This window comes from Lissotriton vulgaris, chromosome 5 (assembly GCF_964263255.1).
Source record: "Lissotriton vulgaris chromosome 5, aLisVul1.2, whole genome shotgun sequence".
NCBI lineage: Eukaryota > Metazoa > Chordata > Amphibia > Caudata > Salamandridae > Lissotriton > Lissotriton vulgaris.
This window is the reverse complement of record NC_141693.1, coordinates 1,897,978,581-1,898,005,589: the sequence shown is the minus strand read 5'-3', so window position 1 is coordinate 1,898,005,589 and position 27,009 is coordinate 1,897,978,581. Positions and strand designations below refer to the sequence as shown.

The 27,009-nt window shown below is 47.5% G+C and overlaps 1 pseudogene across 1 annotated transcript in view; it reads right to left on the bottom strand.

Moving 5' to 3' along the window:
- Positions 1-27,009, bottom strand: part of LOC147717659 (E3 ubiquitin-protein ligase TRIM39-like) — a 327,519-nt pseudogene that overhangs the window by 97,309 nt on the left and 203,201 nt on the right. The window contains exon 4 of the transcript XR_015296084.1: positions 22,345-22,367. The product of XR_015296084.1 is annotated as an E3 ubiquitin-protein ligase TRIM39-like (transcript). The remainder of the gene's footprint in view (positions 1-22,344; positions 22,368-27,009) is intronic.

The following is a 27,009-nucleotide window of genomic DNA, read 5'->3' as shown; positions in this document are numbered from 1 at the left end:
GCAATGTCTGTCAGGTCTTGTCTTGGTTTCATCACTGTATTAATTACTTCCACACAGTCATGTGGTGCAGTGTCCACTGTGCTTGAGGGCAAGAGTGTAGCAGGGTTCAGAATGTTGCATCGTCTGATATCTATGTGTGGCTGAAATAATGTCAGTTCATATCCTGTCAGTCTCGCTACCGTCAGATGTTGTGTCTGTGTTCTGTTCAAGAGAACTTCCACTGCATGTGGAACCTGTACTGTCAGGGGGTGTCCTAACACTATGGCATCACTCTGTCTTATTGCTAGGGCTGTTGCTGCAACTGATTTCAGGCACGCAGGCAGAGCCTGGGCCACTGGATCTAATGTACTAGAAAAATAAGCACAAGGCTTGTGTTTTCCTGCTTGATCTTGTGTAAGGACAGATAATGCTGTTCCCTCTCGTTCAGTGACAAAAAGCGTAAAAGGCTTGCTGTAACAAGGAGTTGCTAAAACTGGTGCTTGACATAGGGCTTTTTTCAATTCTTCAAATGCAAGGGTATGTTCTTGTGTCCAGGGAAGGACAGTCGAAGACGCTGCCTCCTGTGTTGTCAGCTGTATGAGTGGTTTGGCTAGATATGCATACTGGGGAATCCATTGTCTGCAGTAAGAAGTGAGGCCAATAAAGGCCCGTACTTCCTTTTGTGTCTTGGGCTGTGAAAGATTAGCAATTAACTGAATACGGTCTTGTGTCAGCTGTCTACCCCTCTTGGACAGCAAGTGTCCAAGGTATACCACTTGCTGTGCACAGAATTGCAACTTCGAAGGGGACACTTTGTGTCCCTTGTCCCCCAGAAAGTATAAGACTGTCAGTGCAGCACGTTCGCAGTCTCGTTCTGTACGTGCTGTGATCAGGATATCGTCTACATATTGGAGCAGTGCGGTGTTGGCAGGCATGTGAATACTGTCCAGTTGTCTCTTTAATGCTTGGCTGTAAATACTAGGACTTTCTGTGAAACCTTGAGGAGCTCTCGTAAATTTAAAGCTGCGTCCATTTAAACAGAATCCGAAGAGGTATTGGCTCTCTGGATGTATTGGGACACTGAAGAAGGCGTTCTTTAGGTCAATTACAGTGAAGAACGTCGCCTCGGAATCAATTGCAGTCAGTAATGAAGAAATGTCTGGGACCACTGGGTATTGGGGTATTATACATCTGTTCAGTTCTCGAAGGTCAATCACTAGTCTGTAGACTTGTGGTGCATTAGGGTCTGTTCGTTTGAGAATAGGGATGACGGGTGAATTACATACATTCGAGTCAGTTTCTACTACCACTCCTTGTGCAATGAGTTTGTCAACAATTTTCAGTAATGCTACTACGGCATCAGGTGGTAACTTGTATTGTCATATGCGTGGCAGTACTACTCCTGTTTTGAGAGTGACACGATATGGCGTAATGTGCATGTAACCTACGTCAGTCGGACCTTGTGCCCATAAATGCTGTGGTACATTCTGGAGTCTGGGATCAAAATCTCTCAACATATAATGTCCTTTAAAATCACGTAAAAACAATCGCACTCCTTCCGGAGAACAACAAATAACTGCTCCTAGTTCTTTCAATGTCTTTATACCAAGTAAATTTTCTGGACATGACTTAGTAAGTAACAAGTCTGTGTTACGGGACAATGGACCGACTCCTAGGGAAACTGGCTTTGACACTTCATTAACAATAGGCTTTCCTGAAAATCCCAGGGAAACATTCTGTGAGCCTGAGAGGGGTGCCCCTGGAACCTCGTCATGACTGATGGTAGTTCTGCTTGCCCCCGTGTCAATCAGAAATTTTCTGTCTTTTCCCAATACACGACTATGTACATAGGGACCCTCTTGATCTACAGGAACCTCAATAAGGGGCAAGCCAACCTCCCTCTCTAGGCTGTTTCATGAGTACTGTTGGAATTCTGGATAGTCTGACTGTGTGTACTGGTACATCTGTTGTGTGGCTTGTTGTGTGGCAGCTGCTGGTGGGGGCGGAAAATTCGCTACTGTCTGTTGCGTGTTCTGTGGGGTGCTATTCTGTCTAGGAGGATGCGGTCTTTCTTTTGTCTTGCCTGTAGCTATATTGTGTTTCAGGACGGCACATTCATTTACATAGTGGCCTGGTTGCTTACAATAATTACAGTTCCCTTTAACAGGTGGCGTGCCCTTTTTATTCCCATTAGCTGGTACCGATTGTGCAACTAGCACTTTCATTTTCGTATCTTTCATGCGTCTCTTTTCATGTTCCTGTTCCTCTCTAATTCTGTTCTGGTGGTATTGTAACATTTGCAACATTTGGGAAGGGCTATTTGCTTGCCAGGTACTCTCAACCTTCAGTACTCTATTCTTGATCGGGGGTAAGGAATTCTCTACTAATTTGCTCACAAAAAGATGTGGATATGATTCACTACTTGGCTTAAGGCCACTATTAATAGAAAAACATTTCTCTAATCTAGAATAAAAATCACTAGTGTCTTCGTCTGATTTCTGTTTACAGGCTGAAATAGCATCCCAATCTTCCTTTTTAGTAATCAATAATCTCGGCAGGACCTGTATCAAGAGTTCAGGTAGTGCTTTAGCTTTTTCCCCAAGACCAACACCAGGGAGCCGTCCTTTATCCTCGGTTTCCAATTCTGCCCAACTTATCTTTTTCTCTCCCACCTCCCAGTCTTTCTCTTTAAGTTTTTCATAAATACCAGCCGGTAACAGTACTTTCAATAATTTAATGATGTCAGCGTACGTGTAATCCCCTATGCGGAGAATGTCTTTTAATTCACGGTGGAACCCCCCCGGGTCTTTATCATGGCAGGGCAGCATCCTTTTCATTTCCAGTATTTCTATTTTGTTCAAGGGTGTGTAAACGTATACTCGCTGAAGGTCACCCGCTGTATTTTTAACGGGATGTACCTCTCGTAGGGGGTTCTTTCTGTCTATGTGTAAGCTCTTTCTGTCGTGGTGTGGGGCAGGAGTCATGCACGTGGTCAGAAAAGTTAAATACTTACGTCGTTGGTCCAGAATGACATTAATTAATTCGGTACCTAGGCCTATCCATCTATCTAGTAGTATATCGTCCAATAATTTATACAAGGGACCGGGATCAGAATATTGACTCTCGTATAACGTTATCAAATGTTGAACCATGTAAATACCAGCCAAACGCTGTTCGTTCTGTGGAAGGCTCAAAAAGGTCTGAGCCACTACGTCACTGTTATATATGTTAGAATTAGACACCCATTGAACGGCTGACCAGGCTAATTCCTGTACGTGTAGGGTGTGGGGTCTATCGCACTCTACTTGTCTCTTTAGTGCGTCCTCAGTAGCTTGGAATACATTTTCGAGGGAATATCTTTCTTTTATAGGAGGTCCCTTTTTGCGGTAGTCGAGGCATATGGGCCTGTCAAACGGTCGTGCTTTGCCTACGTAATTTATTTTACCTATTTCCTCTGTTTCGTGCTCAGCATCTTCTGATGCTGAATCCTCTTTCTTGTCAGACTCTTTCCTGTGTAAGTTTAGAATCTCTTTTCGTATTTTCCTGTACATGCATTCTGTCTTTCCCACTGTATCATGTTTACCGGCAGCTATGTTGTCACTCCAATCAATCATACCTCTAGTTACTCCTTTGTCTGGCTGGTCTTGTTCCCTCATCAGACAGTTAATCAAAAAACGTAAAATTATGTTTTTAACCTCTACCTTTCTTTGTTCCATGGCCTCTCCTATACTCTCGGGTCCCTCCCCCGTTCTAATGAAATGGTATATTTTATCTAAATTTTCCTTCATGCCTGGCAATGTAATCAGATACTCTGCAGCGCGTCTTAGTCGTAGTGAGAACACGAGCATTTCACCCACACCTGGTACTGGATCGTATATACAATGTGAAATCGTTACATTATGCTTATAGGGTGATGCTGTCGTTTGTGGCGTTCATTGTGGTCCTAACCCTTGCAGTGCTCGGGATGCTGGCGGTGTTTGTGGTGATGCTGGTGGCCCCCTCCCACTGCCCCTTGTCCTAAGTCGTCTTTTACGGTCGGTGGAGGAAGCAGTTGTGTAAGATGATCCTGTGGTGGGGGCGGAGGGAGAAAAGGATTGTTGACGGAAGGGACAGGAGGAGGGAATTCTGCGTTTACATAATCCGGAGTAGGTTCCGCTAGATAGGAGGAAATAAAAGCCTCAGCTTCTGTCTGTTTATGTCTACGTACTTTAGTCGGTATTAGTGGTAGCGGCAAATTACTGGGTACTTCTGAGGGGGTCACTTTAGCTAGTCCTTCTGCGAGGACGGGATACATACCTGCAATGAGGGCATTTCTTTCTCTATCTTGTTCTGCCTTGACCCGTTCCCCCTCTTCCCGCAGTTCTTTTTCTCTGGCTTTTTCTGCTGCCTCTTTACTTCTCTCTGCTTTGTGGACTTCTTTCTCTGTTCTCCTATGCGCTTCTTTACGCCATAACTCAATGGCATCTTTCTGGGACGGTCTCACTTTCTTTTTCCATAGTGCTTCCTCTACTTTCATAATGCATTCAGCATCCCATGTTCCTGAGGCCGGCCATCTATACTTCTCTTCTAGATCCTTCGTGTAATCTACCCATAAGTCTAAAAACAGTATGGCATCTAGCCCATGCTTCTGATACATGAAATGACCAGGAGTGTCTCTAGGCGGGACGGGAACTGACTCTTCGAGTATCCCTTTCCTGGTCCCTATCTGACGTAGTTTCGAAAACAGTGGCATGTTGGAACTAACTTTAACGAAAACACAATATACACAAGAATAGACTGAAAACAACCATTCACACAACAACACTAAAACATTAAAAACAGATACATCCTTACTAGTACATAGAAAAAAAAACATGATCCCGAAAAACTGTTTACTTTATGTACTGCAAAACAGTACAACCATACCGGTCTCATAAAGAGACACGTCTTTACCGCGTCCACTGAATGGGACACGTCTTTACCGTGTCTGTGTACCCAGACACGTCTTTACCGGACTCAAATAAATAAATCCGTCTTTATGCGTTCCCAATAACGGTACTCACCGGGAAGCAGAACTTGAACTTGAAGGCCTCGGAAACTCGATACTGCTACTGCTGCTGCTGCGCATGCGCCTCGGAACAGGTGGGCCTCGGGATACCTCGGACCTTGCTCTCTCGGCTTGGGCTCTGGTTGGGACGGTCCGCAATCCTCACCACCTCGTGTGGATGCCTGGTCGCAGTCTCCGTCTCCTCCGTGGGCCTGAGGGAGTAGGCAGGAAGTCCCGCTGTCGTGTACACTTGAAGTCCGTCACAGCTGTAGAAGGGGGCAGGGGCTGGACCTACATCACCGGCGCGTGGGGAAGGGGACTGGTCCCTGTTCGGGCGCCAGATTATGTGGTAAATAAAATAATTACCCTGTCGGAATTTCTATACATTAACAAGGATCATGCATATAATGAGAGGCAGAGTCCGTGGTGTCCGATTCAGAAGGGCTTTATTCAGTAACTCGAGTTAAGGGAGAATTGGGTTCCATCACCACTAGGGATCAGGAAGGATCGTCATCTGAACTTTATTCACAGAGTACATTATTTATAGTTAAAACATACATTAACTTGCATAGATAAGGCGGACCGCTCCAGGCGGAGCAAGTGAAAGAGAGAGATAAGAGCACATGGGCGTGTAAGAAGGCGTACACGTGGGTGTTCCCTTGATGAGTCATAGGTGTGTCATAGGTGGGTGGATACATGGAGGAGGTCTACATGGTCAGCTGGAACCTTTACCCTACTTGTGTGCGCGACTTGGTCATGACGTAGAATTGACGTGTAACTGGGGGAAGCTGGGGGGAGATGACTTTCGTGCTAGTAGAGAAACCTTGGATGTCAGGACGACCTGCACTTCTGGTATTATCTGATATCTTGAGTTTGGAGGATGTATTATCTGACTTAAAGGTCGCTCGAGCAAAGGCTGCTCATCACTAAATGTTAGTGTGTGCATATATTTCTTCGTGCATTGCGTGGGGCCATGGGCCTTCTATGGATGCGAGTTCTGTAAATCACTTGAATGGAGACAGAAAGGCTAGGCCCTATCTTCTGCAGGCGGAATATGTTTACCCTTTTTCATTAAGCAGGAATGTGTTTCTGTGGAGCAGGCTGGGCTGGGCACCTCTCGGCTGAGCAGGAAGTATGTGAGAGGTCAGGAATACATACCTAAACTAAACTGCAGTTTTCAGAGTGTCAGGAGGCATGGAGCCTGAATTCGGGTCCTGGCTCAGCTGAGCCACAAAACGTGCTCATCTCGACTTTTAAACGTGCACCATGCAAATACATTGGCAACATAGGCCTCAGTGCAGAATTGACGTTTCTTTCATGGAGTGCTTGGTGACTGGCATGCTAACATTGGACGGAAATGTGGAGACATTATAATACAGGCATGAGAAAGGAGTTGCATGGTGACATGGACATACATGGGGTACATGTAGGGGACACACTGGCCACGTAAAATTTCTATTTCCTCAACAATTACCCAGATTCAGGCAGATTTTGTACAATGAAGGAAATTGAAGCATTAGCCTCTCTCCCACACACGTTATGGGTGTCCTCGGATACGGATGTGGGGCAGATGCTCATCCCGCCTATTCGAATTACTGTTAAGGAGGGAGTATCTTTGCCACGTGTACCGCAGTACAAGATATCCAGGGAAGGTGAAATTGCCCAGACGCACATCGTTCAGGATTTGATTATTGCAGGAGTAGTGGAGGAAGTTCCTTACAATGTCTGTAACAGCCCTATTCTTCCGATCCTTAAGAAAGACACTGACGACAAAGTCTATCGATTTATTATTGATTTGAGAGAAATTAACAAAATTGTCATTCCCCAGTAACCGGTGGTGTCTGACATCACAACATTGCTTACCGTGGTCCCCCCCACTGCAACGACCTTTTCTGTTATTGACCTTAAAAATGTGTTCTTTTCCATTCCCATCCATCCTACAGCAGATACCTATTTGGCTTCACGTTAAATAATAAATCGTATAGATTTTGTCGTGTTCCTCAAGGTTACACAGAGAGCCCTAGCATTTATAGCCAGGCTTTAAAAAGACAGCTCGATTCCTTTGAATTGCAATCTGGAGTAGCCCTTATCCAATACGTTGATGATCTCTTATTGGCGGCGGACACCTATGCACAATGTGAGGAGAGTACTCTTGCTTTGCTCTCTTTTCTTGCTCAGAACAATCACAAAGTTTCTAGGAAGAAATTGCAATATTGTAGACCAAAGGTGACCTACCTCGGTCATCTTTTGTCTAAGGAGGGGCGTGCATTAACATCTGATCGAATTCAAGCAATTTTAGATACACCAGTCCCCCGCACTCAGAGAGATGTACGTGCCTTTATAGGTTTAACGTCTTTTTGTAGACAGTGGATAATGGGGTTTTCGCACATCATAAAACCTTTGCTAGCGTTACTGTCCAAAACCACACCAATGCCTCTTGAATGGACAGACGAATGTCAGAATGCGTTTGAGCAATTGAGACAGGCCCTTTGTTCTGCACCCGTGTTAGGTACACCAGATTACACTAAGATTTTCACGTTGTATGTGCACGAGAAAGATGGGTGCGCATTATCAGTGTTAGTGCAGACACACGGGGATAAGCAGAGGCCATGTGCGTACTTCTCAGCCATCCTTGATCCTGTAGCACGAGGGTTACCTGGGTGTTTCAGAGCAGTTGCAGCAACAGCAGTAGCTATACGGCAGAGTGAGGGAATAGTTTTGTCGCATAAACTGTTGGTGTTAGTTCCCCATGCAGTGGACGCCCTGTTAAACCAAACGAAAACACAGTATCTTACGAGCGCACGTTTAACAGGATATGAGCTCACACTTCTGGGGCCACATATCACATTGAAAAGATGCGCTACCCTGAACCCTGCCACTTTATTGCCATATCCGGATGCTGAGGGCCAAGAGGAAGAATACCATGATTGTGTTTTCCTGACCGAAGAACAAACAAAGGGTCGTGTCGACTTACAGGATACGCCACTTCCAGATGTGGATGGGGAACTGTGGGTTGATGGATCGTGTTTGAGGCTGCCAGATGGCACAACTTCTGCAGCATATGCGATCACGACACTTAAGACGGTGGTAGAAACAGCACGAATACCACAGAAATCGGCCCAAGCAGCGGAGCTGATAGCTTTGACAAGAGCCTGCGAACTGAGTGCTGGCTTATGTGTGAACATCTACACAGACAGCCGGTACGCCTTCGGAGTAGCGCATGACTTTGGCCTACTCTGGAGAGAGCGTGGGTCTTTGACTTCGCATGGCGTGCACATTATGCACGGAGAACTAGTGCGTGATCTCCTAAACGCGTTACTTTGTCCAAAGAAAGTGGCGATAATCAAATGCAGTGCACTTAAAAAGGTCACTGACAAAGTGGGACAAGGTAATGCTTTTGCAGACAGTATAGCACGACAAACGGCTATGTAACGAAATGACTCCCCCACGTATGTAGTGAAATCGCAGGCCGAGCGATGGCATGATGCTAGAGCGGAGATATTAGACATCCAGAAATCAGCGACTGAAGCAGAACTAGCAACATGGGCAGCAGAGGGGGTGCTGAATGATGAGGGTTGTTGGAGGAGTAAAGATATGGAACGATGGAAATTGCCTGCAGCTTACTTGCAAGCGATGGTCCAGATGACACATGGGTTGGCACATGTTGGAGCTCTCGCAATTACTCGATTGCTAACACGAGTTTGGGAGCATCCTGAGATTGCTAACACGGCCAAGAGAGTAGTGCAGACCTGTCTGATATGTTTACAGCACAATCTTGCAAAAGGGACGCATACTCCGAAAGGAGGGTTCGTTCCACCTTCTGCACCATTCGAGGTACTACAAATGGATTACATCCAGCTTGAGCGTTGCAATAACCTTAAGTATGTCCTAGTGGTGGTGTGTGCCTTTAGTAAATGGGTTGAGGCCTTCCCCACGAAGGATAATACAGCTTTGACAACAGCTAAGGTGTTGCTCAAAGAGTACTTCCCTCGATATGGCGTTTGCAAATTTTTGAGGAGCGATAATGGTCCCCATTTTGTTGGGAAAATTGTGGAATATGTGTTGAAGGGATTGGGGATTCAGCAAAAGTTCCATGCTGTGTTCCATCCTCAGTCAGCAGGTCTTGTTGAACGGTACAATGCTACTTTGAAACTAAAGTTAGCTAAGATTGTGGCATCTACGTCTTTGAAGTGGCCGGATGCCTTGCCGTTAGCATTACTCTCTATCAGATCAGTACCCCACTCTCGAACTGGCCTCACACCTTATGAAGTGGTGTTTGGAAGGCCGATGAATATATGGGGAGTTCCTAAGCCTCGATTGTTACATGATGTGCCTTGTATAATGATGAACGATTATTTGGCACGATTAACAAATGATTTACTCTCTATTCACCAACAGGTTCGAGAAGCGCTCCTTGACAACTCTATTGGAGAGGCTCACAATCTTTGTCCTGGGGACTACGTGATGGTTAAATCCTTCGAGAGAACAAACAGCTTGGAGCCGAGGTGGCGTGGCCCCGAGCAGATACTACTTGCAACTCGAACGGCTGTGCGAGTGACCAACAGGAAGCGGTGGGTACATTCAACTCACTGCCGCCGGGTCTCTCCAGACCTGGTGAATCCTACTGTGCTATCTGACTACAGAGATATCTTGGACGAGGAAAAGAGCCCAGCTGTGACGTCGGCCGAATTGGAGGGAGCCTTCCCCGGACCACACTGTTTCTGGACGACAAAGATATAATCTGCGACCACGATAAGAGGAAGATTTTTTTGGTGCGAGACTGGTTGAGTTACCGCTCTGGGGTTTGTGAAACGGAAGCCGGGAATCTCAAGGGGGGGGGGGGGATCAGTTCTGCCAAGAGTAGCGACACCCGTCTTGACCCCGGAGAAGAAAACAACGGCTACCTCGGAGCTCAGCACTCATATTTTTATTTTTTTTAGGTGTATATTTGAGACATTGTGAACTTTTTGAACTATGGCATCTTCTGCAGCACGAGACAAAAGAATACTTGGTGCTGTATTGTTTGTGTTGACAATTGTGGTGATAGCTGTGATAGCCTGGTTAGTAGAACTTGTGGTACCTGTACGAGAACATTTGCTGCCGACTACCCCGGCTCCATCTGAACATTTTCATTTCACCTTACCGTATCATGAAGAACGGCACCGACAGACTTACTTGAACAATAGCTTCATTCAAATCTTGCATCATACTCACAATATGACGAACACTTCTAACTGTTGGGTATGTGGGATGTTGCCTGGACATCAGAAGAAAGGAGGCACACCGCTTATCCCACTCCCGTTTTCCCACAATGGGTCTTGCAATGCCTGGTACACTCTCCTGTTTACTTTGCGCTGGCCAACAAAAGGGGGGTTGCTTTTCCGTTTAAATAAGATATGCTACCATGATCGGGACGGCTATCCACAAGCTGAGGGTACTCGGTTCGAATGGGAGGAGTACCGCCCCGATAATGTATCTGCACCACGAATTTACAGCAACCAACGGAACATTAACATGTCCAATTCTCATGTTATTAATGTCATTGATACGAAAGCTGATCTCTGTATACGTAATAAAGGTACAATCCCGGTTGGCAGAAGCGAATGTAACACCACACTTACTTTTGATAGCCCGAATGGCATTTCATTTGTAGCCTCCCGTAATACATACTTCATATGTGGCAATAAAGGTTATCATCGTCTTCCGTTAGGATGGTTAGGAACATGCTACATCTCTTTTGTATTGCCCCCTGTATTCATTGCCCCACCAATGTTTCATAATGATTATGTTTTGTATCATGACTTTGTACTAAACAGAGTCAAGAGAGCAGTAGTCCTCGAAGATATAGATCAAACCGACACCGCACTGCAACAATATGTAGATTTTAATTTGGGTTTGTTTTCCTTTGTGGGTGCTGCTCTGAACAGTCGGAAAATACGACGACTAACTTGTGTTGTTGAAGATGTTGCTAATGATACTGCTTTTGCATTGGGGAATATAACTGAAGAGCTTCAAATATCTAGAATTGTAACGCTTCAGAATCGGATGGTTTTAGATGTTGTACTAGCCGATCGGGGGGGGCATGCCGCATTATCGGAAGTAGTTGCTGCGTTTACGTGCCAGATAATTCACCATCTGTATACGATGCTATATCCAAATTAATGTAAATGTAAATGTATAGGCATTTATATAGCGCACTACTTACCCGTAGGGTCCCAAGGCGCTTCGACCGCTACGAAACCCTTCCTGGCTTCCCTGAGAGATGGTCCCTTTTTAATGGGTATCTCCAGGGTGAGACCAGGCATCCCCGGCGGTCTGGTGGGGCCGTTAGTGAAGATGAGGCAAGCTAATGCCCAGAGTTGCCGAGTGTGAACGCTGATCAGAGTGGGCACCGAGGCGAGAGAATTATCGAGTCCGCTGACCCTGGTCCAGAAACCTGCCGCGCCGGGAATCGAACCCTGGTCCCGGGCCGTCCTCTGCTCTCGGGTCTGCCGCCTCTAACCAGTGAGCCACACTACTTCACCAAATTGCTGCTGAAATACATCCGGACAATGGTACATGGACCTTTTCGGGGTGGTTCTGGTCAATGCTTAGTACATGGGGCTGGAAGTTACTGACAATCTTATGTATCATAGTTGGGATATTGTTCTTTCTATGCTTATGTATACAATGTGGCCCTGCATTATGTTCTATGTGTTTATCAGCTTGTATTCCATCTTGGCGAGCTCTTGCCCAAAATGAATTAATGCTTCATAAAGAAGTGGCCCAGATTATGTGCATCGATATAGAAGATGAGTATCCTGATTATGTCCATTATGAGGTAGCTTCAGCTAAACGCTAAAAGGGTCGTCTGTCGTAATTTGACAATGACTGGGTTAGCGTTAAGCTTTGCTACACGTTATTTCCCTTATCTTGGCCTTACTTGAAAACGCCATCTTGTATGTTACGGTGGCCATTTTAGAGAACGAGCTGCCTCGTGGTCAGCGTGCCCTTTAGTCCTTTGTCCGTGCCACTGACCACTTGAGTTTGCCCAGCAACAGGCTATTTTTAGTAACGGGCAAGCCCGCACATGCGCAGTTCCGATTGACCAGTCACCCCTTAGGAATGTTCTGCCAAACTGACCAGTGGTGTTGTAACCCCTCCCATGAGTTGGCTGTGTTCCAAAAATGACCATATATGTACTTAAAACTCTGTAACCATGTACCGCCTACCTTTTTTATGTTTGTAAACTGTATAAAAGAAGGACTCGCACCGATGTTCGGTGTGATACTTCTTGCATTACCGAAGGGTGCTGTAGGAATGTACCACCACCCCATGGGGTCTTAATAAACTTGTCTTTTACATTTTCTAGTTTCTGTGCCAACAGTTCTTATGGTGTAGCGGGTATTCTGCGGAGTATGTAGGCCTGGAGAACCCAATACCACAGAGCCTTTTATACTAAAATAACCATTGGTGAGTTGAGAAGACTGTAATATATCGTGACTGTTCAAGTTGGTGATGCCCTTTATATAATTCCAACTTTAAGAAAACAACACCATTTAGACAGCTTTACATATTTGTTAAGAGGCACCGAAAATGTCTTTCTATCTCCATATATATAGCAGAATTTCACATATAAATGTTGTCACAGATGCAAATCTTGTCGGTTTCTTTTTTGGACCCTGTTGCAATTTGGGACACCCATGCAGTTGGTCTCAATATTGGTTCTATAATGTCTTATTCTAGCAAGCTTTAAAGCTCTTCAACTTTCTGCTGGAAATATACTGGTACTCTTCTACAATTTTGTGCTACAGGTTTTATTATGTGAAGAGTTACCTGCACACCTTTACATTCTTGCAGGCCTTTGAATAAATTGTTGCATTATTTGCTGAACATCTGTGATTTTCTATGGCAACAAGGCCCACTAATTGTACTGTAATGCTGCTAAGTAGACAAGTTGCAGGAGTTTTAACTTTGAGGGCATATTCCCCAACAAAAGTTACATTTCACTTAAAATGTTACCAGATTTTCCATGGGATTAAATGCTCTCCACTGGAATATACTAACATTTGAAGGCTTGAGGGGTAGTTTGACTTTCATCTTATCATATTCAGGTACACACATTATATTGCAGCATGCCCCGCTGTCTAATACAAATATTCCTAAATGCTGTCCTTTTTTTAATTTTACAGAAGCTGAAAAAATGCCCTTTTTTTACTTGTGTCAATCCAGAAAGTTAATTTCTGCATGTTTTATGTCTTTCATCTAATAAAAATGTTTTACCTATTTTCTTTTAGGTGATTTGTCTTCACTTCCGTTAACTTCAATGTCCTCCATGTGTCTGATGTATTGTTTGGTTTATTTAATATATTTTGCATAGAGCATTTTATCCTTGTTTCTGTGTTTTTCAGTCTTGAAAACAATGCACAGCTATTGTATTTTCCACATTTGTAGCATTTTTTACATTGGGCTGGGCACAGTCCTTGATTCAGACCTGCTAACCCACATTTGTAACACATTTTATTTTTAGATCTATTTTCTTGCCAGGGGATTTGCATTGTTTGTGTTTTTTTTAATTATACTCCGCAATTTTGTTTTCCAGCTTCTGTGCCCAGAGCATGTGGCTCTGCTCTAACTTATGTCCGCAATAGCTTTAATATTTCTGTTAAGCTCAATGGTTCCTTTATTAGCTCAGCTCTAAAATTAGTGAAGTAGAAGCCCTCTACTGCCTTATCATTGTTTAACTAATGCAACATAGCAATACATTACTAATTTACAAAAGCGTGTTACAACATCGTCCATCATCTCATCTTCTCTTTGACATGCCAGGCTGAATGTATATCTTTTATAGTCAATGTGCCTTTGTGGGTGAAATAGTTGTTTTAGACATTTTATTATTCCAACTTAAGTACTGAAGTACTCAATCCTGCTCATCCATTTTTTACCAGTGTGTGCCTAAGTATCGTACTTGCTATATTTTTCTCTTTATTTTGCCATGTCTGTAGATCCTATTATCCTTTGCTCATCTGACTCAGACTCAGTGTTAATGCTATTTCACCATTTATTATGTATTCATGTGATATTGCTTTTGCATTTATTTTGTTTTAGGCCTTTGCTGCTTTCCATGTCGTGGTCTGTTCTTACATGCAGTTGGGCTTGGTTTGCGCCATACTGAATGTTTAAGTGTGCATTTGACATTGTACTTCTTTTCTTTGTCTCTTGTGTGCATCAGTCTATTTTAAATATTGCATTTGGGGTGGTCTTCTACCAGCAATGGTTATTTCTGAGGTTCCTCTGTTACGGATTATATTGGAGCCGCATAATTGTAGGCTCTGGCTCATATACAACATTTATATGTGGCCCCTATATTTAATGTGTTTAACTTAATTAACCTGTATGCTCTATTATAATGATATAGTGGCCTATAGTCATTCCAGTTGTTAAGTGTACACATACATACAACTTGTATGGTATATTATTTGACAATAAGACTTAAAGATTGAGCTGTAGATATCCTCGCTCCATCATTGGCTGGTTAAGTTAATTAATTCTTTGAAAATTTTTAAATCTTCTACGTTTCAGATCCTTCCCCAAATTAGCACAAAGTATAGTGGTACTCCTGTTGTTTCTGGAGTGGTGAAGAACTGATTTTCATTTAACTATAAAATCTTTCTCTTGTGCTTTGGGGTGTTTCCAAGATGCCTAGCTTAGCTAAATTGTGATTATTACCACTGTCGGATTCAGTCAAAAGTATACTGTGCTTGTACACAATTACTTTATTAATAAACTTTATTTTTAAATTAGGAGAAAAAACGTAAATAAGGTAAAAATGATACTACTTCTACCCGTTGAGTAGTAAGTTCCCAAGGATGAATGGTCTCTCACCTTTACACATTTGAAAAGGGGGGGCCCTTTGCCCCCCCTGCCCGCATGGCGGTGCGGCGATCCCCTCTCCCCTTGCCTCCCGGTGGTGTTGGGGCGTGATCTCCCGGCGTCCAATTATTACGCGGGAGGTGTGCGCCACACCACCGGTCGGCCGGCGCCCAATCCCTGATCCGGAAGGCGTGGTGCAGTCTTCCGGGTCAGAGGGGCGGGCGGCGAGGGGCGGGGGGAGGGGCCTCGCTCGGGGCCTCCTAATTTTCTGTTCTTATCTTTCAGGTCAAGGAATGCTGGTGGAGTGTGTGGTAGCGCAACATTAGAAGCAGACAGACGGAGCGTGGATCGTACGTGCCGGAGCGGTGTACAGTGGATGTGTGGAGTACGGGACGTAGAACACGCAGGACGTCAACGGTAAGAGGAGAGCGGGGGGCTCGCATTTCATTGCTTCGTGTGGCCGCCGGGTGGGTCTACGTTAGAGTTTGGCCACCCCGAACAATCGGAATAGCCGGTGTGTTGCGGTCGCAGTTGCGTGGTGCTTATAGCCCCCTGCGTATCCTCCGTCTGGTGAAGGTACAGGGTGCACAGGTTTGCGAATCCGAGCAGTAAGCGAGTCGGTCAGTAGACGAAATGCCGGGAGCTAAGGGTGCAAAGGGGACAAAAAAGGAGATGATGTTGCAGGCCATGATGCGTAAAATGAATGCCATGGATAAGAGATTGGATAAGGTTGATAGCCTAGAGGCTCGCGTGAAGGAGAGGATTGAGGATATCACAGGCCCACGCGGTAGACCCAAACGGCAGATTGCTGCGCCTTTGCCAGATGGGGATTCAGACTCCTCGCCTAAAAGGAACAAGACCGCGCACCCGCTCCTGCACCTGAGGCTGTTCCCACTACCCCCGAGCCGGTAGTCCCGGCTCCCGTGGCACCGGCTCCTGCCTTGCCATCAGGGGCCCCTCCTGTCGGGCCGGCCCCGCCTGCCCCTGTTTGTCCACTTCCGTTGCCTCCCGTGCTGGCACCCATAGGGCCCCCCCCCGCCGGTGGTGCCGGATTCTGAAGCTCCGATCCCACCCGAGCTAACTGCGCAGATAGCGGCTATACTTCCTTGGCTGCAGAAGGGGGGTATGATGCCCTCAACGCTAGACCATACCGCTGAGGCGGCCAAGATGGTGGAAAAGATTAGGGCGGCAACAGTTGCGAGAGGGGCTGCGGGCTCCGTTTCTCCTTCTTCTGCAGGTATGGATGCCCCTCAACCGAATTGAAGTAACGTGGGACCGGCCCCAGTGTCCGGTAATGGTAAGGAGGTGGCTCTGCCTCTCTTAGGGGACGGCACAATCCCGTCTAGGAGCGAAGATTTAGAGCAACATGTTTCTCGGCCGGTAAAAGAAATGATTTGGGCGGGAAAGTATATTTATATTTTCTCTCTGTTATTGGACAATAGGGAAATGGAGGATGCCAAAATACTTAAGGAATGGATGCACCCTAGTGAATGGAGAGTACAGTGTGCGAAGTTTAGGGTGGAGGAAACTCTGGTGAATTGGATCAGGGCCTTCTCCATCCTTACGGCTATCACTGCTGAACGCCCTCCTAATGTACTGGCAGTAATGGCTTGCTACCAGAGCAGGATTGTAGGGTGGAGCGAGCAGTACCCTGGGGAGGCATGGAAGGAATATGATGTAAATTTCAGGAAATCTAAGGAATTTGACTTGTCATTGACATGGGACAAGGTTTACTCGCTGTCGTGGCATAAGCAGTTCTCAGGGAACACGGCCCCTGCCCAGCCGACTAGTGTAGCCAGTGTGTTCCCCGCTAAACCCCAGCAGCCCTTTCGTGCAGCACAGGAGAATGAGTTCCCGGGGAAGAATAGGGGGGGCGGCGGGGAAAGGAAGGGTGTGTGTTGGGACTTTAATAAGCGCTCCTGTACGAGGCCGGCCGGCACATGTAGATTCAGACATGCCTGCGCAATCTGCGGTCACACTTCCCATCCTGATACAACATGCAGATCGAGAAGTGGTAATCAGAGTCAGAGAGGGGTGAAGAAACCAGAATAGCGTAGAAAGCACGGTTGGCCCCTCCCCCATTAATGTCCTGGCAATGATCCCATGGTTGAACAGATACCCAGACCACGCTGCGGCTGCCCTACTACAGGAAGGTTTCTCCCAAGGTTTCCGGATCCCGGCAGGGAATACACAGGCAGCGCTCATTGCAGGAATCAGTTATCAGTACAGCATAATCCTGCAGTAGTTATTGCTAAGATTCAAAAGGAGCTCTCCATGGGCAGGATAGCTCGGCCATTCCTGGAGGTGCCAGTGCCCGACTTTGTGTGTACACCATTGGGTGTAGTCCCCAAGAAGGAGAAGGGCGAGTTTAGACTGATTCACAACTTATCTGCACCAAGAGGGGCGTCCTTGAATTATGCGATAGACGAGGGTATTTGTAGTGTGAAGTACGCTTCGTTTGACCAAGCAGTGGACCTATTGCGGGGGTTGGGGCGGGGCACTCATGGCTAAATCGGACATTGAATCTGCCTTTCATCTGTTGCCGGTGCATCCTTTGGACCACCACCTCCTTGGTTTCGCCTTTGACGGCAAATTTTACATGGAGAAATGCATGCCTATGGGTTGTTCGATTTCATGTGCATACTTTGAGACTTTCAGCTCTTTTTTAGAGTGGGTCATGAGACAGTCCACGGGCCACGAACAGGTCATGCACTATTTGGACGACTTCCTTTTCCTGGGAGCGGCGGGGACTCAGGAGTGTGCCTGGGCATTGCAGGAATTTTGCGTGCTCATGCGGGCTTTCGGGGTTCCGCTAGCGCCTGGGAAGACGGTTGGCCCGTCCACCTGTTTGGAATTTTTGGGTATCAAAATTGATTCATTGGAAGGGTGCTTCAGGTTACCCAAAGACAAAGTGTTTAAGTTCAAGGCGGCCCTGCGCCAGTGCCTATTCAAGGACAAGGTTACCTTGCAGCAGCTACAGGAGACGGTGGGTCAATTGAACTTTGCATTACGAGTCATCCCAATGGCACGCCCCTTCTCTCGGTCGATTGCCCAAGCCATGAAGGGTTTGAGAGAGAAACATCACCGCACTAGGTTGTCATCCGAGGTTCGCCAGGATATGCGGATATGGACGGCATTCCTGGAGGGCTTCAACGGCAGGATAGTGTGGCCTGGCCCCCCCACGACATCAGCAGAGTTGGGTTTATGGACAGACGCTGCTGGTAGCGTGGGCTTTGGCGCCATCCTGGGGACCAAGTGAGTCGCCCAGAGATGGCCTGAGGAATGGGGGTCGTGGGGGTTGACCACCAACATCGGATTCCTGGAACTATTCCCGATATGGGTAGCACTGATGGTCTGGCCGGAGCACCTTAGCAATCAGTCGGTGGTGTTCTGGTCGGATAACATGAGCGTGGTAGAATGCATTAACCAACAAGCGGCACGGTGTCCATTCATACTGCGCTTGGTAAAGGAGATTGTGCTACAATGTTTGAAATGGAATGTGATTTTCAGAGCCAAACATGTGCCAGGCATTCTCAATAATGCAGCTGACGCCCTTTCTTGCTTTAAAATGCAGGTATTCAGGGAGCAGCTTCCAGCAGCAGACCCACCGCCAGCACCTTTTCCGGTTGCTCTCTGGCGGATTGGTGCCCCAGACTACCGTACCTCGTGGCATCTAGCTTAGCCCCCAGGACCAAGACGGCATACGAAGGGGCGTTCTAGTCTTACCGTACTTTCTTAGGGCACAATTGGGAGGCTAGCTGGGCACAGGAGGACAGTTTTGCTGCATACCTAGAGTTGATGCACAGGGAAGAAAGCTCGGTGGCAGCTGCAAACAGGCACAGGGCGGCAGTTTCCTTCTTCGCACAAGCCAAGGGCATGAGGGACCCTACGAACATGTTTGTAGTGCGCAAGGCATTGAGGGGCTGGCGTCGCATACAGGGACACTCGACAGATTCGAGAAAGCCGATTGGGCTGGTAAGGCTCACAGCCCTGTTGTTAGCACTCCAGGGCGTCTGTAGCTCAACATGGGAGGTGCTGCTTTTCAAAGCGGCGTTCACACTAGCGTTCTATGGAGCTCTAAGGATAGGCAAGCTGGTAGCAGCGTCAAAGGGTGACAAACGGGGTGGCCTTCGAGTGGCCTGTGTTGTGATCCAGGATGATACAATGTGGGTGACAATTCAAAGATCAAAAACCGACCAGGAGGGAAAGGGGATACCATAGTCCTTGTTGCCCAGTCTCGCATGTAGAGGCTTTTAGAAGGCAGCGGGAGGGTACGCTGGGGGGGGCACTATTGTGTCACACGGATGGTACACCATTGACCAGGTATCAGTTTAGGAGAGTCCTGGAGCTGGCGGTCGCAAAAGCAGGCCTGGATCCCACGGAATTTGGCACCCCTTCTTTCAGAATTGGGGCAGCAACTGAGGCAGTTGTAAGGGGACTCCCAGTCGAAAAGGTTAAATGGATTGGGAGATGGTCGTCTGAGTGTTACAAACGTTATGTACGTATTGACATGTTGTGACATGACCAGATGACTCGCGCTTGGTATCTTTTGGGTTTGCAGTTTCTCGAACCTGTCACGCGGGGGAGGAACTCGCCGAATGTCGGCAAGAAACATCAGCTTCGCAACACAAGCAACAAGAAGATCAAGGGACATTGGTGACTTGGATTGTGGGCCACTCTTATGTTCGGCGCGCAAAAAATGTGTTTCTTTCAGGTGAAAGAAGGAGAAGGGCTGAGGAAAAGGGGTTCTCCGTTTCCTTCTTTGGGAGGGGAGGCTTAGGCATTAGGCAGTTCAAGGACTACTTTCTGGAACTATTATCTCAGCAACCCGCTCCCCCATCAGTGGTGATACTTCACCTGGGGGAGAACGATTTGACCAAACTAGGGAGGCGCATCCTGATAGAAGAAATCATCTCCACTGCGGGGTGGTTGTCCAGAACATGTGCGGGTTGCACGGTAGTTTGGTCGCAACTTATTCCTCGTTGGCAGTGGCAAGGGGGGGACTCGGTCAAGGCGTTGAATCACTCGGTAAAGAGGATCAACACACAGTTGGACAAATTATTTCGAGCCCCCCGGTTGCAGACAATTCCTCATGGGTGTATTTGGGGGGAGCATTTCTACCTGCGGGACGGGGTGCACTTGACTGAGGCTAGGAATGTCCTGTGGTCGAACAACATATTAGCATGGCTAGAGGGATCTGCGAGGTGAACATGACCTTGCTTAGGAGTAGGAAGGGGGGGGGGAGGGGAGGGAGGCCAGATCGTCGGGTAACAATGCTGGCCTGTGGCGGTAAGGTCATGACCGGTGAGCAGCTATTTTAAGGTCTGAGGGGGCGGCATCATCCTTTGGAGGTGTCCGCCCAGGGGGAGGAGGGGTCACTGGCCCCTCCTAGAACTTCAGGGGCAGCTGGTGATGCGAGTTAGGGCCCTCCTTCAGTGGTTAAATGGAGTTCACGGGGTGGACCGAGTAATTAACGGGCTCGGCTGCATGGGTGGACCGAGTAATTAACGGGCTCGGCTGCATGGGTGGACCGAGTAATTAACGGGCTCGGCTGCACGGGTGGACCGGGTAATTAACGGGCCCGGCTGCGTATGTGTACCTGCGGTAAGGGGGCAGCTTGTAAGACTTGACACCGGTTAGCGACCTTGCCATATGGCCATAAATGTTAGTATGCAAAAATTTTCAGATGAGGATGTTAGATTCGGTTAGGAAACAAGCTGTATTAGAATCTTGTTAAGGTTAGCCGATCACACTTGTCGATATGAATGTATCTAAATGTTCCTGAATATTTTTGCATAAAATTTGTATATTCTGTTTAACAATTTTATTATTTTGTATCTTAATAAATACGGCCGGGGGTTTTGCGATCCCCCGCCTTCCAAAGACAAATCATGTTCCGTGTCGATGTGTTCTGGGTTGATGTGGGTATACAGGAAGAGGGGCGGTAGCCGTCACTGACCATGTGAAAAGGGAGGGCCCTTGGCCCCCCCGCCCGCATGGCGGTGCGGCGATCCCCTCTCCCCTTGCCTCCCGGTGGTGTGGGGGCGTGATCTCCCGGCGTCCAATTATTACGTGGGAGGTGTGCGCCACACCACCGGTCGGCCGGCGCCCAATCCCTGATCCGGAAGGCGTGGTGCAGTCTTCCGGGTCAGAGGGGCGGGCGGCGAGGGGAGGTGCAGCCTGCCCTCTCCCCGCGTCCCCGGGAATAAAGGAGGGGGGGAACGCTCAGTTGGCCCTTCTTGTCGCCTGACGCTCCCCCACACTGGTCGTGCCTCCTAATTTTCCACACCCACCATCCCTGGAACAAAGCTGTGTTGTGCATTATGTATACCTATTTTGTTATTAATTAAGTTGTTTCCCTTTTAGGATGTATAATTGAAGCATAAATGTCGGTTAGAATGTTTGGTGTATACTGTAATTGTGCATATATCTCGTGTACTAAGTATTGGCTTCCCGTTTGGGGAGTAGTGTTAAAATGTAAATAATGTTTGCTATTTTGTTTAGGCCTTTTTTTACATAGTAGCCTGATGATGGTATGTCATGACATGTTGATGTAGATAGTCTAGCTGTCCTTTAGGTCCTTTTTTCCACAGGTCGTCGTATTTATTAGGGTATTGGACATGCGGTAAGGTCATGACCGGTGAGCAGCTATTTTAAGGTCTGAGGGGGCGGCATCATCCTTTGGAGGTGTCCGCCCAGGGGGAGGAGGGGTCACTGGCCCCTCCTAGAACTTCAGGGGCAGCTGGTGACGCGAGTTAGGGCCCTCCTTCAGTGGTTAAATGGAGTTCACGGGGTGGACCGAGTAATTAACAGGCTCGGCTGCATGGGTGGACCGAGTAATTAACGGGCTCGTTGCATGGGTGGACCGAGTAATTAACGGGCTTGGCTGCACGGGTGGACCGGCTAATTAACGGGCCCGGCTGCGCATGCGCACCTGCGGTAAGGGCGCAGCTTGTAAGACCTGACACCGGTTAGAGACCTTGCCATATGGCCATAAATGTTAGTATGCAAAAATTTTCAGATGAGGATGTTAGATTCGGTTAGGAAACAAGCTGTATTAGAATCTTTTGTTAAGGTTAGCCGATCACACTTGTCAATATGAATGTATCTAAATGTTCCTGAATATTTTTGCATAAAATTTGTATATTCTGTTTAACAATTTTATTATTTTGTATCTTAATAAATACGTCCGGGGGGTCTTGCGATCCCCCGCCTTCCAAAGACAAATCATGTTCCGTGTCGATGTGTTCTGGGTTGATGTGGGTATACAGGGAGAGGGGCGGTAGCCGTCACTGACCATGTCTAAATAGCTAGGCCAAAACCAGTAATTCGACTGGTACAAGGGTTGCAAAAGCTACGGTGTTAGTATCTAATTAGAAGATGTTGAGCTCACCCAAAGGGCAAAAAGCACAAAAATGTGATAAAATACATTTAATGGCTGCCTATTACATTTATATATGGCACTCTGTAAAAGAAAATAATCATACCTGTTTAATATGCTCTTCACATCCTGGGGAGAGAAACACAAACATATTAATATGGATCAATTGTGTTTACACTGGCAGTAAAAACATTAAAAAAATTGTAATCAGTATTTACAAATAACTATATACAAATTAATATATTATTAATGAATGCACACATTTTATCACTGACCTCTGCAGATGAAGGATCAAGCACAGATTTACTTTATTAGCCTATAAATGCATTCAATCTCATGGGACTCAAAACCATACTAAAGAGGAGCAGCACAGAATGAACAAATAGGTTAATGAGCTTGACCTTTACTTTCGTAAAGTTTTGGTAACATTCTTAAAAGGCAATGCAAATTTTGGTTAGGGACTTTTATAATGGTAATGGTAATGTAGTTTCTTATATAGCGCACGTATCACCACAAAGGGTATCTCGGCGCTTGCTTTGGGAACCCGTCCTGGTTTTTCCCTGTGGGATAGCCCAGCTGGGCACCCCCAAGGTGAAAGCCAGGCATCCCGCCGCGGGGGAAGTAGTGGAGATTGAGCAAGCTATTGCCCAGAGTTGCAGAGCGTGAACCCCTGATTCAAGTAGGCACCGAAGCGAGAATTATCAGGTCCGTGGACATTTGGGCTCCAAACCCTGCCACGTCGGGAATTGAACCCTGGTCCCGGGCCGACCTCTGCATCTGGGTCTGCCTCCTCTAACCGGTGAGCCACACTTCTCCACATACTTGTACCCAAGTTATTTGGATGAAGTGCCGCAGGAGGGTTTTGAGTATTATAATGTACCTGCTGCTTCCTTTCCTGGGAGTGCAATTAAGAACTAGGTAAGGGTGTTACATCATTGGTTGGTAAATAATAGGCTTCTATGTCTGAATGGTTGTTTTGAGAAGGATAACCCGGCAGCCCAAACTTTCCACCTTGGCTTCCATGGTTGCACTGCTGACTATGACGTGAGTCCCATGCTCTCCACACCACTGGATTCAAGCAAGCCGGGCTGAAGACGGCTGGAATGCCAGAAACCGGTCCTCGGAAGCTTGTTTCCGGTCCAGGGAAGGCATGACTTGGCAGTTCGGGCTGGACTGTTCCCATGAAGCACAGGGTCAGACTGATTTGCATATAGCCATGTCTGAACTGGGGTGGTGTGGAGTGCAAAAAAACGATGGATTTAGGCCCAGATCTCTGTACTGGGGTGAATGTATGACATTGTTCTGCATTCTGTCCATCAACTGTTTTTGCATGCACTGCTGACTATATCTTTGTTCCTGCCTGGCAGTTTGGATTCAATGTGGAGTTTAAAGCAATGGACTGTCACAGAGAGAACCATTGAGCAATCTCTGCCATGCTATGTGTAAGCTTACCACGGAGACTAACAACACGTTGAGATCCACAATTCTTGGAGCTTTGGCAACGTACCAAGATTCAGACTGCATCGATGTAATAGCTGGGAGAATTGTACACATAATTGTCTGGTAGAATATGGTTTTAGAAAATGTGCTGAATACCTGTGAATCGTAATAATCATGTGGTGTAGGAGAAAGACCAAGATAGAGTTGAAGGGTGGTTCAACGCCACTTGTCAGACCATGGAATCCCATCAGAGGGAGGTAAGTAGATAGCATAGGCTAAGGTTTAATAAAACTTCCAGTAAAGATCTGAAGTGTTTATATAGTCAAGTACTCAGAAAGAATAAATTGACTTTTTTCATAAGCATTGGAGTGAAATGTTAGAGCCGGTGTCTCCAACCAGTCGACTGTGAGCTACCAGTAGCTCACAGACACCTTTAGAGCAGCTAACAACCTAGAGTTCATTTTTAATTTGAAATGAAATTAAATGAAATGAATGAAACTTATATAGCGCACGACTTAACCTGGGGCATCTCAGCGCTTGCTTAGGGAACCCGTCCTGGTATTCCCCTGTGAGATAACCCTGGCAGGGTATCCACAAGGTGAAAGCCAGGCATCCCGCCGCGAGGGGCCGTTGTGGAGATTAAGCAAGCTATTGAACAGAGTCGCAGAGTGTGAACCCGTGAGTCGAGGAGGCACCAGAGCGAGAATTAACGAGTCCGTGGAATTTTGAGCCCAAGACCCGCCGAGGCGGGGAATTGAACCCTGGTCCCGGGCCAAACTCAAGCTCCAGGTCTGCCGCCTCTAACCCCTGAGCCACACTTCTCCACAATTTAGCACAGGGTCACATTTTCATTTTAAAGTTTAGGGAAGACTGTGCTTATTTTACATTATTATCTTCAGGCTGCAGATAGCAGGGCCTGACAATGAGCAGTACAGGAGTCAGATTTATAGCTCAGGGCACGGAAGTGAAGAAGTGAAGCACTGAGGTATTTGAATCTTAAATAAAAGTCCTTGTCAACTCAGTATTGGAGCATGGGAACAAAATGATGTTTTTGAATGCTTTTAAATGTGAGAAAATTAAAATGAAGAGTTAACTTAATGGTTAAGTGAACTATTCATTTTAGGGGGGGGCGCTAGAGGGCACACAGCAAGATGGCCGCACTGCTGTGAGGTTCTGCTTGGCCGAGTAGTTATCCGTCCATAATCTGCTGCATCATCTTTCATCAACGCTGCCAAAAGTACTGTGGGGATCTAACATATGCTGCTGCAACTATTGGTGTGCCTCGTGACTTTTGAATCTCTACCTGTGCTTGCGAAATCGACATTCGTTCCACGCCACGCTGTCCAGACTGAAGATGGCGGCTGCTGGGTACTGTTAGACCGCTGGACGGAGGTGCGGTCTAGGACTTCGCATAAGGAGTGTCGAGGCGGAAGCTGGCCCAGGAGCGGTGACATCGGTGCCCGTCTGACTTGCGGAGCAATACCCTGGTGCAGTGGTGGGACGCACGGGCGGCCTTGCGCCGGGATCGGGGACCGTGGCTGAAGATTTGCGGCAGCTGGGCCTCGAGACTCTCCAGTGGGCCCTCCCGGTCTGTGGCAGTGGCAGCTGCAGTGAGTGCCCTTTGGAGACGGCTGACGCAGGAGTGGTGCGATTGGAGCCTGTCTGGCGGAATGAACGGCCCCCGGTGTGGTGGCGTGTCGTGTGAGCGGTCCTGCCGGCGAGGCCTGCGACTGAGGCTCCGGACCTGCGGTGGAGAGGTGTGGGCCCCTTGGCTCTGGTGGCGGTGGCCGTCGGCACTGGGCCGGCTCTGCTCAAGGCTCGGACTGCGGAGGTGGGTTTGGGCCTGGGGCTGCGCCCGGCTCGCTATATCTGGTGCGGGGCCTGGCGCTGGGGCGGAAGAGCAGCCGGCTGCCTGTGACATTGTCGACCTGGTGTAAGCCTCAGTGAAACGCAGACTTTGTAGCGACGGATGCAACAATTGTACAGAATATAGGCCTGCAGGGACGGTCGATCATTGTTGGGCCCCACTGCCTCCGGGGATCCTGGGACTGGTTGCGAGAGGGAGGTAGCGCTGCACTGCGGTGCATGCAGTGGTGAACCTTGTTCATTCAGAGCTGCTGGAAGCAGGGACTGAGGATCCCTTTATTACTCTGCTGCAAGCTGCCTGGTGGGGCCCAATAGGATATTGGTTCGCTGTAACTGGGAGCTGCTGCTGTTTCTGCCACCCTTCATATATCGTGTTTGACTGTAACCTAGGCAGTTGTGGTTTTCCATCATCTTTATTCCAATTCACGTTTGTGGTGCCCGGGTGTCCTGATTGCATCGTTGGGGGGCTCACTGGGGGGACATTTGGCTCGTGGGCTACTCTAACTGCATGTAGGGGGTAAGCAGGAGTACTGCATGACATTCCCTGAACTACGCATGGGGGCTCTTTCCATCTCCTGCTTTAGCGCTGCTTGTCTGTCATACAACAATGGGGAGAACAGACAAACATCAGACTAAGCTTGCCTTTGAGGCCCAGAGGGCACCTAAGACCCCTCAGAAGGCTGCCTCGGGTTCGGAGGCGGACACTGCATTGGAGGGGCCCACCACATTAGAGACTACTTTGATGGCCATGCAACGAACCCTACAGTCTATTGAAGGGTCGATGGCTGCTGTCAATAATAGGTTGGATAATATGTCCTCACAACTTGAAAAACAAAGCGCACACAAGGGAGAGGTGGAGCAGAGGGTCTCGGCCGCGGAGGATGGCCTGACCGCAGTTACGGATAAGACATTGAACATGGAAAAGGTTCTATCCCTCATCCAGGTAAAGAATGAGGATTTGGAGGCGCGGTCCCGGCGCAACAACACCCGCGTCATGGGGCTGCCGGAAACCACAAATGTGGGTAGAATGGAGTCTTAAATGGAGCGCCTCATCCTTGATATATTTGGCAGGGAGCACCTGTCCAATATGTTTATTGTGGAACATGCTCATCGCTCTCTGGCTGCACCGCCTGTCCCTGGAGCTCCACCCCGCCCAATAATAGCTAGGGTATTGAACTACAGGTACCGAGATACGATCCTACGCTTGGCAAGGGAGAAGGGTACCATCGAGCATCAGGGAAATACGCTAGCGTTTTTCCCTGACTTCACAGTGGCTTTTCAGGCGGCACGGAGGGAGTTCTGCGTAGTGAAGCAGTTTCTGGAGAATGAGGGGGTTCCATACTCCATGTTATACCCGGCGCGACTTCGAATAGGTGCTGCGACCGATAATAAGATCTTCTCTACCCCGAAGGCTGCTATGGACTACGCCAAAAAGTTAAAACGCAGGAAGCGGGACTCCGCTGTA